The sequence below is a fragment of the Lissotriton helveticus genome, chromosome 10 (assembly GCF_964261635.1).
Source record: "Lissotriton helveticus chromosome 10, aLisHel1.1, whole genome shotgun sequence".
In the NCBI taxonomy this organism is placed as follows: domain Eukaryota; kingdom Metazoa; phylum Chordata; class Amphibia; order Caudata; family Salamandridae; genus Lissotriton; species Lissotriton helveticus.
Window position 1 is genome coordinate 700,150,665 of NC_136071.1, and position 14,617 is coordinate 700,165,281.

The following is a 14,617-nucleotide window of genomic DNA, read 5'->3' on the forward strand; positions in this document are numbered from 1 at the left end:
CTACTACAGTCTGTCCAGGACATCCACGCCACACTTGGCATTGTGTACCTACTTATTCATGGGTCACTTGCCTCCTCCGCACATGCCTGGTTCCCATCTCTCCCCACAGTCTGCTATTGTGTGGCTGAGGTGCCATGCCGTTGATGGCTCATGTACATGGCTAGACCAGGTTACCGCAGTAAGTTGTGCTGTTGTGTCTGGTAGGTGGGCATATTGTTTGGCATGTTGTATGTGAGTTTGTAACGTGTACATTCCCAGAGTTGTGACTTGCAGTGTGAGGTGTGTTCATTTGGTACTTACCAACGAGCAGTGCATTTCCATAGGTGCCATTCTGGAAGCGCTGGTTGACGATGGACTGTCGGAAGATGTAGGAACCAAGGATACTGCCTGGGTAGTTGGCGACCACATTAGTGAAGAGTCCCCAGTGGTCCACGTTTGCCTGCACATTGATGGAATGCGTGTGCTTTCTGTTGCGATAATTGTGTGCAGTGTTGGCAGGGGGAACAAGTCGGACATGTGTGCAGTCAATTGCCCCCAACACGTGCGGGAAGCCAACTATGGCGTAGAAGCCTTGCTTGGTCTCCAGCTGTTCCTGCGCAGTGTGGGGGAAGTATAGGTACTGGGGTACCAAGCTGGTGATGGCATCCAGGACGGGTGTGAGGAACTTGGATAGCGCTGGCTGTGTGACTCCTCGGACTCTGGCGGTTGTTGGTTGGAAGGTACCAGAGGCAAACAGGTGCGGCACAGCCAGCAGCTTTGTCTGCGGAGGGATGTTGGTTGTCCTCTGTGTTGGTACCATCAGCCTGTGGGCAATGATGTTCAGGATGCGGAGGATGGCTGTCCTTTTGAGCCTGTAGTGGAAAATGACATTCTCTAGTGTTAAGTCTGTGAGGCTGGTGCGTTTCCTGAAGGTCCACTGTCTTTGTCTAGCCTCTGTGGTGGTCTGAGGGATGGGGGTGCCAGAGGGGTGGCGGGGAGGTCCGGGGAGGTGGTGGGCCTGGGGATGGTGGCAGTGTGTGCTGTGACCCTGTTGGGGCTTCGAGCTGCATGATCAGTAGCTCCATGACATCAGTTGTTCTTCAGGTGTGGCTCTGGGCTGGGCTCCCTTTTCTGCAGGTTGTCGTCCGACTTTACACCAGGTCAGAGCAGGTGTTAAATTCCTGCTGCTAACTCGCTTTATTGCCTGTTTTGTCGTCTTATCGCCAAACTGGCTGGTCGTTGAGAATGTTGCAGAGTGATGTTGTTGCGGCTTTTTGCACGGGAACGCCTACTCTGCATCTCATTAGTAATAGTTTCCGGCGTCATCTGTGGCGAGTTTTTTTGCGGCTGCTATCACAGGTAAACTGGTGATATGCCTGTTAGCACCAGCTTGTGAATGGGGTGGTATATTTATCACCACTTTGGCAGCGATAAAGTGCCGATAACTCAGCGATAAATCCTTGAGAATATGCCCCATAGTGTGAAATCGACTTCTGCACCCAAAATGCCTAGTTATTCCATTGACACGTTTCAGGTTAGGAATTGTAGTGAGAATCTAAGGAAAACATTGGGCTCCTGCATTTTGTTTTACCAATTTAAGCACTGAATTCCACCAATATTGAGATATGAAGCGTACTTCCTATTAGTAAAATGATTCGGTTGCACTGTCTTAAAGTAGGACACCCTATACCATTGTTTATTGTGTGTTTTGTCTGTGCTGTTAGTGATGATATCTAACTGCCTACATTCCAGCTGCACAAAGATCTTAATGTGCATTGTGCATTCTTACTGTGCCTCAAATGTCCTAATAATGTAATAATGACAATTGGGCAACAGTGATTCAAGAGCTGGATCTGTGTTAGCTAAAATATTGTTTCTTGTTTTATTTAAAAAAAATACAGGATTGACTCTTTTAACGGTGTTAATATTTTGTTTTAGTTTGTTTATGGATCACCCCATTTTTTAAGTTTTAACTACTGGCATTTTTAAGTGTGCATAATGGAAACTGTTCTGTATTCAGTTAGAAAATATAATCAAATCGCAGTTTTCTATCATGAGTTATATGGACCTAGCTGAAAGGCGGAAGGGTATGTAGACCAAGAACTCAAAATACTTAACATTTGTCCTTACTTTGTATACAGCCAAGTAAATCAATTTAATTCATTGCAATATGAATACTATTTTCCATTAGGAACGACTGCAGAGCCAAATGATTCTGCACACTATGTACTTTCTCACTTCCCCCTATGCAAACTTGTGCAATAATTGGCTGACATTTATAGACCGCTACATTTATATGACCACAATTAGCAAGAAAAATAAAATGTACAATCTGCACTACAAGGTGAGTTATGCAAAATTGGCTTGAGAACATTTAGTATGTCTGAATAAAAAGCTCCATGCAGCTTTTCGCTCAAGCTAGGTCTTAGGTGGCTTTAGAAGACGCTTCATGCAGAATCCCTGTCCACATATCATTTAGTCCACTAATTAGCTGATGCTCGCCATGTGCTGCGCACATTAGCATTTTAATGAAGGCATCGATCATGCCTTGAACTTTAAAAGATACTTACATTATTCCCCTACATCAGGCTCAAAGGCTCATGCTTATCTGTAGGTTCACTTAGAAGCATCCTTCACTGGCCTTTAGGTGGTACTTAACTAAGTTGTTGTATCGAAAGAGCAATACACTACTCGAGGCGTGAAGCTGTAAGCTCATTCTCAGTTACATTATTTCAAATGCCAAAAGGAGCAGGTGTCTTGGGAATTAAAAAGGCGAAATGAACAGTGTGCGCAGCACTACATTTGACTGAGTCGTGTGGACTACTGCAGTGTATCATTGCATATGTCATCTGGGCATTTCACATTTGTAGATAATTAGGCCCTGATTAGAAGCTGGTGGTTACATTCTGAATTGTGTGATAATTATCACATCCCGCGGTTTTCCCCTGACAGATTTCAGCGAGTCAAATTTGCTGACATTTATCGTAGCAAGGGTGGGGAGGAGGCTCAGAAAAAAAGTCAGAGGATGACAAAGTTGGCCTGTTAAGTGCTGATTCGATATATAATGCCATATTTGCTAGTTAAAAATGCAGAAGAGGAAGTATTAACAGCATCTGGCAAATTCCCCCAGGGCAGTTAGCTGGTAATGGTATTCATAGGATGTGGTAAATTCCACACCCTTTTCCACATAACTTTCAATCAGGGCCTTAGTAATTCGGTAGAGAGATATGTCTTCATAGTTCTTATATTTTAGATGCTCGACGTTGAGATCAGCGGTGGCTTGTCCTTCTCCGCACCAGGACTCAGCCCTCTGTTTTTTGGCTTTTTGAAAATTCTATCAATATTGAACAATATTGTATTAGTGAGGCTTGGAATAATAAGAAAACGCTGACCCTCACTTCAAGCAGGGGTCGAGCAGCAGCCTCAAGCATTGAATCAGTTTCACAGCTGCCAAAAGCACACAGAGGGACCTGTGCTGTAAGACAGATTGGCCAGGTTGGTTTAGGCTGGCTGTCACCCTATTTGTTAAGCACTGCAACATTACCCACACTGGTAGCCCTAAGCACTGTAGTCCTAAACCCTGCAGTGCCTGAGGCTATTCATCAATCATCCTGTCACCTCATCCTCTCGCATCTTGTCTCAAGGTTGGGTGGGGTCGGGTGGCTCACTGGCACCAACTACACCCTGTGTTGAGTTGGGAGAGAGTGGACTCGAAAAGCAAGAAGCTGAATACTGTATTCAATGTGAAGGCTTCAGCCTTCATTTTCCTGTTTAAATGCCTGTGGTTTAAGGAAGCTGTGTGTCAGCCTGAGGGTCTATGTAGCAGCCACTGAGGAGCTGAAGCATTCTGGTGAAAGGAGATGAAGTTAAATTAAATAAGCCTGAAAATATTATGTATGTGCATGTGGGAGACAGAAAAGCGTGTATGTGAGCGAGAGAGCGTGTGTATATGTGAAGTGAGTGAATGCACGTGTTTGAGTGAGTGTGAGTGAGTGAGTGAAAGTGTTTGAGTGAAAGTGTTTGACAGGTAAAGTCAGTGAGAATGATTGGGATTGAGTGATATTGCATGTAACAGTAAGAATGCGAGATGAGCGTATGGGTTAGTGAATGTGAGTGTGAGTGAGGGACAGCAAGAGTGAAGTCGTGATATTGAATGAGTGAGGAGTGTGAGAGAGTTTGAGGAGAATCAGACTGAAGTGAGTGGATGTGAGGGAGAATGATTGTGTGTGAATGTTTGTGACAATGAATGAGAAAGAGGGTGTGTATGTGTGAGAGAGAGAGAGAGAGAGAGAGAGAGGGAATGTATAGCCCATGCTGTGAGGACTGTATCAGTCCTCATAGTGTGGGTAAACTCTTAAAGAACCAGACAAACACCACTATTTTTGTGAGTAACGTGTGTATGTGTGTAAGTCTGTGTATCACACTTGCAAGTTTGCTACTGGCCCTAGTGTGCTGCATGCCTGGAGGTGATGGGTATCTGACGTAGGGGGTACCCATAGCAAGATGCTGGATTGTTATATGTGAGGTAATCTTTGGAATATGGCACACCCATGGGAAAATGCTGGGCCTGGCACTCTAGAGGTAATTCTTAGCATATGAGACACTCGTGGTAAAATGCTGGCGCTGGCCTACAGGTCATAATACATTCTTTAAGGGTCACCCATGGCAAAATGCTGGTGCTGGCATATAAGTGGTAATTCTTGACTCAAGGAACACTTGTGGCAAAGTGCTGACTCTGATAAAGAAAAAGAGGTCAGCTGAACTCCAAAGTGTGCTGATAATCAGTAGGTTGGAGGTAGAATTAAAGTTTGTGTAGGGTAGGGTGCTCAAGGTGTTCGCCTCCTGTCCAAGGGGCATTGTGCAATATGATACTGGGAGAACCTTACTGGTGTAAGGTGGAGCTCTTGAGCACTCCTATATGCAGAATGATTTTGCAAACAATTTAACAAAGTAATCCATTGGAAAAAACACAAAGTTTTATTCACTTTGTAATCTCCGTGATTTGAAACGTAGTATACGGCTTCATAAACATAACATAATACAATCCAATGAGTTTCTGGATATTCCACAGTGTTGAATCCACACAGCGTGTATGTATCCTATTAACGTGGTTTTATATTAACCCCGATGCATTTCGAGCCCAAGGCTCTTCTTCAGGGGGACCAAGAATCTGAGGAAAAAATTAGCGAAAAACTTTGTTTTAACGTAATACAGGGCCCGAGGTAATGACCAGGGATTAGTATGAACTAAAAACACTGGTAGTGCTTGTGCGTAAAATACGAGAAGTGGGAATTAGAAGTGCGATGGATATAGGTACCCAATGGTGAGCAGTATAAAGTCGGGTCTAACGGAATGTGAAGCGAAGAAAAATGAACAAAATATTAGAAAAGCGTGCGGTGCGAAATCACAACATGCTGTTGTTTTGGTATACGAACTGTTCGTGTTGTTAAGGGTGCCAGAAAAAGGCTGTATGTTACCGTAACGATATATAAAAAAACCTCCACAAAGGTACGTGAATATATCCCAGAAAAGTGAAGTTCACGCGATAGAACTAGTGAGGCCAAACTTACCGCTGGGCTCAGAAAAAGCCAATATTCGCCGTGCTTAGAGCTAACGCTGTGAAGCTAGGACGGTAGATGCCGTGTAGAAACACGGAAGTAAACATAGTAAAAAGTCACGCATGCGTGTGAGTCTTTAAGAAGTGAGAATAGAAACAGGACTATGACACTGCCCAGTTTGTGGAGTAGTACAAAATAATGGTATCTTCCATGATAAGAAGGAATACAAAATCAGTGGGTATAGAAGGAGTACGAAAAGAGTATAGAAAGAAAACACAGTAAGGGTAAAAAAGGCTCAGAAGAAGAAATGGAACAGCAAAGTGTATTAGATAATAACGAAACATACAGACAAAATAATAAAAAGTGAAAAACCAAGGCTCTTGAAATGGTATCAAGACTAGAACATGTGAAAGAGAATCATAATCAAATAACAGCAGCGTACATGCCAAACGGCAAAGCTGCACAATTAAAATGATGATGTAAGAGCGTACAATTATAAGGGGAACGTAGTGTGAAGAAAGATTCAGAGTGAAATATCAAAAAATAAAGCTCAATGAGAAGGAGAAAGGCGAAAAGAGCAAAAGAGACAAGAAAAAAATATGAATATAATGAAACCTGTTGGAAAGGCTGTGAGGCGAATATTCAGAGAGAAAGAACTGAAGGTAAAAAGATGATAACAGGTGGATCAACCCGTAAATAGTGTGTACATAAGTGACCATACTCCATGATGGAAGTGTAATTGAGATTACCAGAAAAAAAAGTGAAATGAAGGAATAGGGAACGAGTGAAATGCATAAAAGAAGTGCAAAAGATCGTAGCGACAGTGTGGTGGAAAAATTAAATAAGGCAATAAAGTCAAGAGGAAAAAAACAGAATTATCAGGTAATACTATAAAAGATGCTGCCAAGAGAGAACAAAGTTATAAGAAAGAACAGAATTGTAAGAATTATAAGAAACTACTGGATTCCAATCTCTCATTGAGTCCTTTCGGATGAGTAGAACAGTCTCTGTGGATCCAGTATAGTTCTCTCTGTAGTAGGAATTTTGGGTCAATGCCTGTAGGTTTTTTCACCACTTCCAAGATTTGGAAGCGGATTTGACTTGCGTTGTGATTAAGTTGGGTAAAGTGAGCTGCCACGCAGGATTTAAGGTTCTTGTTTCGAATGTTGCTGCGATGTTCTGTGAGTCTAATTTTTATCTTCTGTTCTGTTTTACCCACATAGGGTAAACTGCAGGGACACTTTAAAAGGTATACCATGTTAGTGGTGTCACAAGTTGCATTTACCTACAGGCGAATGGGGGTACCCTGAGTTGGATGCATCACATTGTTTCCTGGAATAATAATATGGCAATTGGTACAATTATGGCATGGAATTGTGCCCTTGTATGTGGTAGATTCTGTGGAACGACGTTTAGTATTGATTGTAGGTTTCTTGAACGCTGAGAAGCGAAAATGGGAAGATGTTCAAAAATTTGATTGGAATCAGGTTCCAGTTGGAGGACTTGCCAGTGTTTGATGATGCATTGTTTAATGAAACGAATACGTTCCGTGGTTCAGCTGAATTTGTTATGGCTTTCAGTGTGTGTAGAGTATTACGTTCAATTCCTGCTACTCTAACACTGGCTGCTTTTACAATTTGATCTGGATAGCATCTGTTCAAAAATTTGTTCAGGATGATTCTCTGTCATGTTTGTAAGCGGTTTCAGTGCATGCTATTCTTTTTGCCCGAAGCAGTTGCGAGTAGGGTAAATGTCTTTTGAGACTGGGCTGGTGAAAACTTGAATAATGTAAGAAATTATTACGGTCAGTTTGTTTAATGTAAATCGATGTTTCCAAGTTGGTACTGCCTATTTTCATGTCCACATCTAGAAAAGATATCCTTGAAGCACTGATGCTATGAGTAAATTGTATCCTGTTGTTGATAGTATTGAGTTGATTTATGGCTGAAACTAATTGTTCTTTAGTGCCTGTCCAGATTAAGAAAATTTCATCAATGTATCGGTGGTATAGTTTGAGATGGTCTTGCCAATGTGGAACGGTGAGTATGTGTTCAGTCTCGTAATCGTGCATAAATAGATTAGCATATGATGGGGCTGCACAATTGCCCATTGCAACACCTGACAGTTGGATGTAGAATTTTTCCCGGTATTTGAAGTAACTGTGTAGTAGTGTGAATTGAATCAATTCCATAAGAAATAGTTGTAAGTCTGGAGGTTTCTGAGTTTTCAGTAAGGCGGCTTCTATGGCTTGGGTGCCCAAATTGTGAGGGATGGATGTGTATAGAGAGTTTACATCAATCGTGCATAACAGTATAGGTACAGTTGGGTCGATGGTGATGTCCTTAATTTTTGTCAAAAAGTCTGTGGTATCTTGTAAGTAACTGGGCATTTGTTTGACTGAAGGTTGTATGTGTCTGTCTATGTAAGTTCCAATAGGTTCATGGATAGAGTTGCATGTGCTGACAATGGGTCTGAATGTGGGTTTCAATGGATGTTTATGGATTTTCGGAACCATATATAGGTACAGGGTTTGAGGATGTAGTTTCACCAAGTATCTCCTGTGATTGTCCGTGATAGTCCCAAGAGTGACTGCTTTATCGATGAGAGATTGGTGAGTAGTGGAGTATTCAGTGGTAGGATCCGTGTCTATTTCCATATAGGTATTGGTGTCTTGTAGATGAGTATTTACACTGTTTATTTATTTATTTATTTTAATTTATTTATTTATTTAATTTATATAGCGCATTATAACCCAGGGGTCTCTAAGCGCTTTGTCAGGATCGAAAAACATCGAGTAGCGTGGAGGGCAACTGTTCATAAAATTTACTACCCACCCCATGCTTGCTGGAAAAGCACTGTTTTAATTTTTTTGGAAGGACAACACATTAGTCTCCTTCCGCAATTCCATTGGCAGCTTATTCCAGGCTGCCGGCAGTAAGTAGGAGAAAGCACGACCACCCACTGTGGCCAGTCTACAGCGTGGTTGAGTAAGGAGGGTGGCATCAGCGGATCGAAGCACTCTAGCTGGCCTATAGGCGATTAGGCGAGATTTCATGTAAGTTGGCGCCTTACCGTAAAGGGCTTTTTGAACGATGCACAGCCCTTTAAACAACACCCTTTGCTTAACCGGCAGCCAGTGCAGTTCTTGCATAAGGGGGGATGCATGGGTATTCCTAGGCTTTTTAAAAATAAGCCTAGCAGCGTCGTTCATGACAACCTGCATCTTATTCAGAAGTTTTTGCGGCAGCCCTATGTATAGCGAATTGCCATAGTCTAGCCTAGCCAGGATTGTGGCGGAGACCGCTCGCCTCAGAGTAGAGAAGGACAACAAAGGTGAAACTTTCCTAAGTTGTCGAAGTAGGCCGACACAGGTCCCCACGACAGTCCTAACTTGCTTCTGCATAGACAGCTTGCCATCCACCTGGATGCCTAAGCTCTTGACCACGGCTGCTGGTTCCGGAGGTGACCCCAAATCTCTTGGCCAGAAATGCTCATTCCATGGGTTCCCTGCGATGGTGATTGGCAGTACCTCGGTCTTATCCGGATTGATTTTTAATGAGTTTCTGGACATCCAGTTGGCGGTGTACTTCAAGATATTATGCAACCTTGCGAGAGCACCCGGACCATCATCTAGTTGAATCACTATCTGGGTGTCATCCGCATAGTTGTACACCTGGCAGTCCATCTGGTTAAGCAGTCTAATCAGAGGTTGAAGGTAGATGTTAAATAGGAGGGGCGACAGGGCAGACCCTTGTGGCACTCCACAGGTGATCGATGTAGTGGTGGAAAGAAGGTCACCAAGCTGCACTCTCTGTGACCTCCCTTGAAGGAAGGAGGAGAGCCAAGCATGTGCCGTGCCCTGAAGGCCGAAATCCATCATCCGCGACAATAGTTATTTATGACAGACGGTATCAAATGCCGCGGAGAGGTCTAACAGCACCAGGGCACTAGAAGTTTTCTTATCTGCCCGGTTCCTCAGTTCATCCAGAATAGACAGCATAACGAGTTCCGTGCTGTGATTCGCACGGAACCCAGCTTGATTTGGCTCAAACAAGTTGTTACTTTCCAGATGTTCCGACAGGATAGTGAGTACGTGTTGCTCCACCACCTCCGCCAGGAACGGCAGCTGAGATATGGGCCTGAAATTTTTCAGGCATTTCACGTCCACCCCTGTTTTTTTCAGCAGGGGAATCAACCGGGCTTCCTTAAAGGAAGATGGTACTTGACCTGTTTGTAAAGATATATTCAACAGGTTCAACACCTCTTCCTCTATGCCGGGCAATGCTAGTTTAAACACTTCTGGTGGGCACGGGTCTGCCCAGGAACCCGATTTAACCTGGCCCAGAAGAGCTGGCAGCCTTTCCTTCGTGATCAAAGGTAAGGTCATTAATGGGGTAATCACTGACATTCTGACAGGTATATCCTGCGGAGGACAGTCAATCTCAGGGGTCGCATCAATTTCCGCTACCAAGTCCAAAATCTTGTTAACAAAGAAGTCCTGAAATTTTTGGCAGTCCTCTTGCACGAACTCCATGGTTTGTTCTTTATTTTCCCTGAGTTCCTTTAGGACTTTAAAAATGTCTTTCTGAGGGTTTCTAGCAGTAGTTATTCTCTCCTCAAAGAACTCCGCTTTCCTAGCTACAATCGCCTGTTTATAGCTGGTGAGTGCCTGTGTATACTGCCTCCGGGAATTGAAGTCATGATCCTTCCGCCAAGCTCTTTCTAGTTTTCGAAGCCCTCGTTTCTTTTCCCTAAGTAGTTCGTTGTACCAAGGGGCCCCAAGTCCTCTGTTCACTATGTTCATCCTGCACATTGGTGCCACATAGTCCACAGTTTTTCCAAGTTTGTACAATAATTCCTCACAGAGGACCTCAGAGTTTTCTGTCTGAATGTTGGGAGATAGATAAGTTCGGAGATAATCTAACATTTTATCTCCATTAATATTTCTCCACTTTCTAACCTCCTTCCACCCTTTCCTAGGCTTCATTGCTTGTTCATCTAGCAGAAACTCACCCCTCACCAAATAGTGATCGGACCAAACGCACGGCTGTATAGTCACCATACCCTGTGCAGGAGATGTTGTCCAAATCAAGTCAAGGGTATGACCCGTAGCGTGTGTTGGGCCTCTCACTTGTTGGACAAAGTCCAGAGATGTCAGTGCCTCATCAATCTGAAGAGCTTGTCCTTCTTTCGGAACTTTCTCCCACTCACTGTCCTGGTATAATTGGGTATCCAATATCACTAGGGCGCCGCCCTTATCTGCTTTACAGATGGTGATCTCACTGTTGGTAGCCAATTGGGTTAAGGCTTGTTTCTCATTCTTAGATGGATTTTGTTTAGTATGTACAATTTTCGTATTGATGACTTGAAGAAAAGTGCTAACTCTGCCACACTAGAGGTAAATATTGGCATACGAAACACCCTGGGTACAATGCTAGTGCTGACATTAGGGAGATCATTATTGGCATTAGAGGGAAAAGACATATGGTAGTGGGAAACCATAACAAAATTTTCTGTGATAAAATTGATGTAATGTTGGATACGTAGATTCCTCTTGGTTCTTGGCATAAGGGGGCACCAAAGGCAAATAGGGGTACCCAGCAACAGAGGTTATTATTGACATATGAAAGCACCTCCTGTATGCTTAAAAAATGGGGGTTAAATATGGGGCGCACCACCGTTCATTGGCTTACCACATCAATGACTTTAGCTCTTATTAACATGAAAATTATGCTTTAAAACGCACCATTTAACATCCTTTTTTCAAGCTCATCTCTGAAAGAGTAGCCACCGAATCAATTCAGAAGATGTTGGGCTTGCTGCTTTTGCTTACTGTTGGAATTCAGGACACCTACTAGAACAAACTAATTTCAAACATCTCCAGCTGTCACCTGTTGAACCGCAGAGTTCAGGACCTGTCTGAAGTAGATGAATGAAATGTCAAAATAAAAGGTAAAGAAAGAAATGTTGAGAATAGGTGGACACCACTAAGGGAAGGAGAAAGGTGAGCACTGATTATGGAAGAGAAAGACGCAATGCTGATAGGAGCTGGGCTAATAATAGAGCTTTCAGAAAGTCAAACGAAGATAGATTGTAGGGCCAAAGCTACAGACCCATCAAATAGTAAACCCCAGTATGGTTTCCAGAAGGTCCAACAAATATGTAAATAATGTCAGCTGTAATGCAATATATGAATTTCCTCTCATACATATTTATGTTGGGAATCCTGTAAACTTGAAGGAAATTTTCGATTTCATTGATTAAGAAGCCTATCCCTAGAAAAGTGGGGATGGAGGATGTACAGGAAGAGATAAGGCTAGATAATTCTACATAAATGGGTTATAGTGAACACAGGAAAAACCTTTAATGGATGAGAGAAGCCAGAATGCAGTAGACAAGCAAGACCAAGAGTGTGCATGAATGAATAAATGAATGAATGGAATTTGTAAAGCACCAAACTACTCCATCAGGAGTGTCTTGGAGCTAAAGGTTCACACATGACTGCACCCGAGGACGACTTAACCCTTGAAAAGCCATGTTTTCAGCTGCTTCTTAAAGGTAGTCGGATCAGTGGATGCTCCCAGAGCCGCCAGAAGTTTGTTCTATGCTTGAGCACCAAGAGGGCTGAAAGATATACAGCCCTGCGTGCCAAGCGTACCTAAGAAATGCAGGCAAAGTCAGCAGAGGATGATCTAAATGTTCTAGTAGGTGCCTAGTGACATGAACGCTTCTCTGAGGTATCTGGCACCCTTATCTTGGGTCGCTTTAAAGAAAATTACTATGGCCTTGAATTTTATCCACTCCTTTACTGGACGCCAGTGTAAGGCCTTGAGATGAGGGGCCATATGAGACCTAGGTTTCAGTCTAAGAATCGCCCTAGCTGCTGAGTTTTGCATCACCTGGAGACGCTCACGGTGGTAGTCCGGTAGGCCCAAGTAAAGGACATTGGCAAAGTCTAATCTAGGCATAACCAGTGCCTGAACCACTGTCTTCCTGGAGTCCGGTGGGAGGTGCAGGAGGAATTTTTACAGCATACGGAGCAAGCCAGAACAGGTTCCCACTAGGACCTGTACTTGGGATCTCATAGAGAGGGCGTTATCAATGTAGATGCCCAAATTCTCTAAAGCGGGCTGGGCAACGCTAGGGGGGATAGTTCCTTCGGCCACAATTGGCTCCATTTGCTCACAGAAGGCTGGCCAAATAGAACAATCTCTGATTTGTCCGGGTTGCACTTGAGCTGGTTCTCCTTCAGCCGTTTAAAAACCTTTGTGAGGCAGGATCTGATTGCGTCCCCTTCGAAGTCTGTGCCTTTATCGCATGAAAAAATCAGCTGAGTGTCTTCAGCATATGAAATTATATTGGTGCAATTTGCCTCTGCCAGGGGGCTAGAGGTGACATATATGAGTTGGGCTCACGGTAGAGCCCTGAGGGACTCCTACCTGCATACTGGGCATGGGGCTTAAAAAGGAGGAGTCCATATTTCCTGTTCTCTGTCCTTCAGTTAGGATGTTATCCAGGCTAGTGCCAGACCCCCAAAGCCCATGTTCCTCAGCCTGTCGAGTAGCATTACGCGTGGCACTGTGTCGAACGCAGCCAACAGATCAAGTAATATGAGAATCACTCTGCCTCCTTGATCAAGCTTATCTTTGAGATGTCCAGTCACATCCAGCAGAGCTGTTTAAGTACTATAATTGGTCCTAAAGCCAGATTCAGTAGGGTGCAAGAGATTGTGGCTTTCCGCGTAATCCATGATCACTGTATTAACATGTTTCTCCAACACTTTCGAGACTGCCGGGAAGAGGGAGGTAGTCCTATAATTTGGTGGAACGCTTGGGCCCACAGTTGATTTTTTTAGGAGTGGCAGGATTTTTGCCTGCTTCCAGAGTGGTGGCGCAATTCCCGTTAAAAGAGAGGAGTTCAGCACCTCATTGGCTGATTGGTTTATTGTGGATGCTAGGGCGGGTAATAATTTAGCTGGGCATAAATCTGCTGGTGTGCCCGACTTGAGGCCTGTGAGGTATGCAAGTGAATCCTCAGATTCAATAGCCGGGAAGTGTAACAATGATGGCCATTGTGAGAATACGTTTCGACCCCAAAGATATAGAGGAGTATTTGGTCCTTAAACCGGGGTCTTCATCTGGAGGGAAGGAGCAACATATGGGTGAATTTGAAGTAAAAATTGCGGAATTACTAGGGGTGACATGAACCATTTAACATGTATGATAAGTGAAATGACAGTAAATGTCACCTTATTTTCACGGCAGATATGTCAGTGGAATGAATCAAATAGATGGACCCGTGGGCTCCTATGGCAGAGAAAGGAGTTGTCTCAAAGGTGTCGAGGATTTCTAGAACATGCTGAAAATAATGAAAAGCATGTCAGCGTTTTGAAAAAAGGGGACAAAGCTGCTACAGTTCAGCAAAGACTACCAATATGTCGCACTTATTAATCACTGTGATCAAACACTCAATAAATGATCAAAACCACATCGGCAAGGGAAGAAATCCTGTTTTGAAAAACGTACGTATGCAGAAGTGAGTAAATCTAACATGAGGGGGCACATACATTATCAGAGGCCTGATGGGCTTGTGAGGGCTTAGACTAAGAATTCACTAAGAGCCAAGCAGTATTTAATGGGTAACGCTAGCCAGCGGGAAACAGTATTACATCTGTACGCCATGAAGTAATCCACCCATGTGTCATGCAGCGCCGATCTGCTAGCATCTAAGTATAGACAACAGAAAGGTAAACGTGCACGCTGCCTAGAACACGTCGGTAGCACAGTCGCTAAGTGCTTCCCGTTGAATGTATGGTGAATGTCATCATTGAGCTAAATGTCTGAAAGCAACGATGAAGCAGGTTGTCGGGACATCCAGGAAAACCCGAGTTGAACGTTTCTATCTAGGAACCTATGTCAAATCAACGGTTGGAGAAAAATACGTTATGTATCACATGGACTTGTTTCAAATTACATATGAAACATGAATAATGCAGAAAGTATTGTATCAAGGAACAATTGTTTATAAACAGCAGTTGTGTAACACATGGACTTGTGACAGAAATGCATTTGAAACGTAAA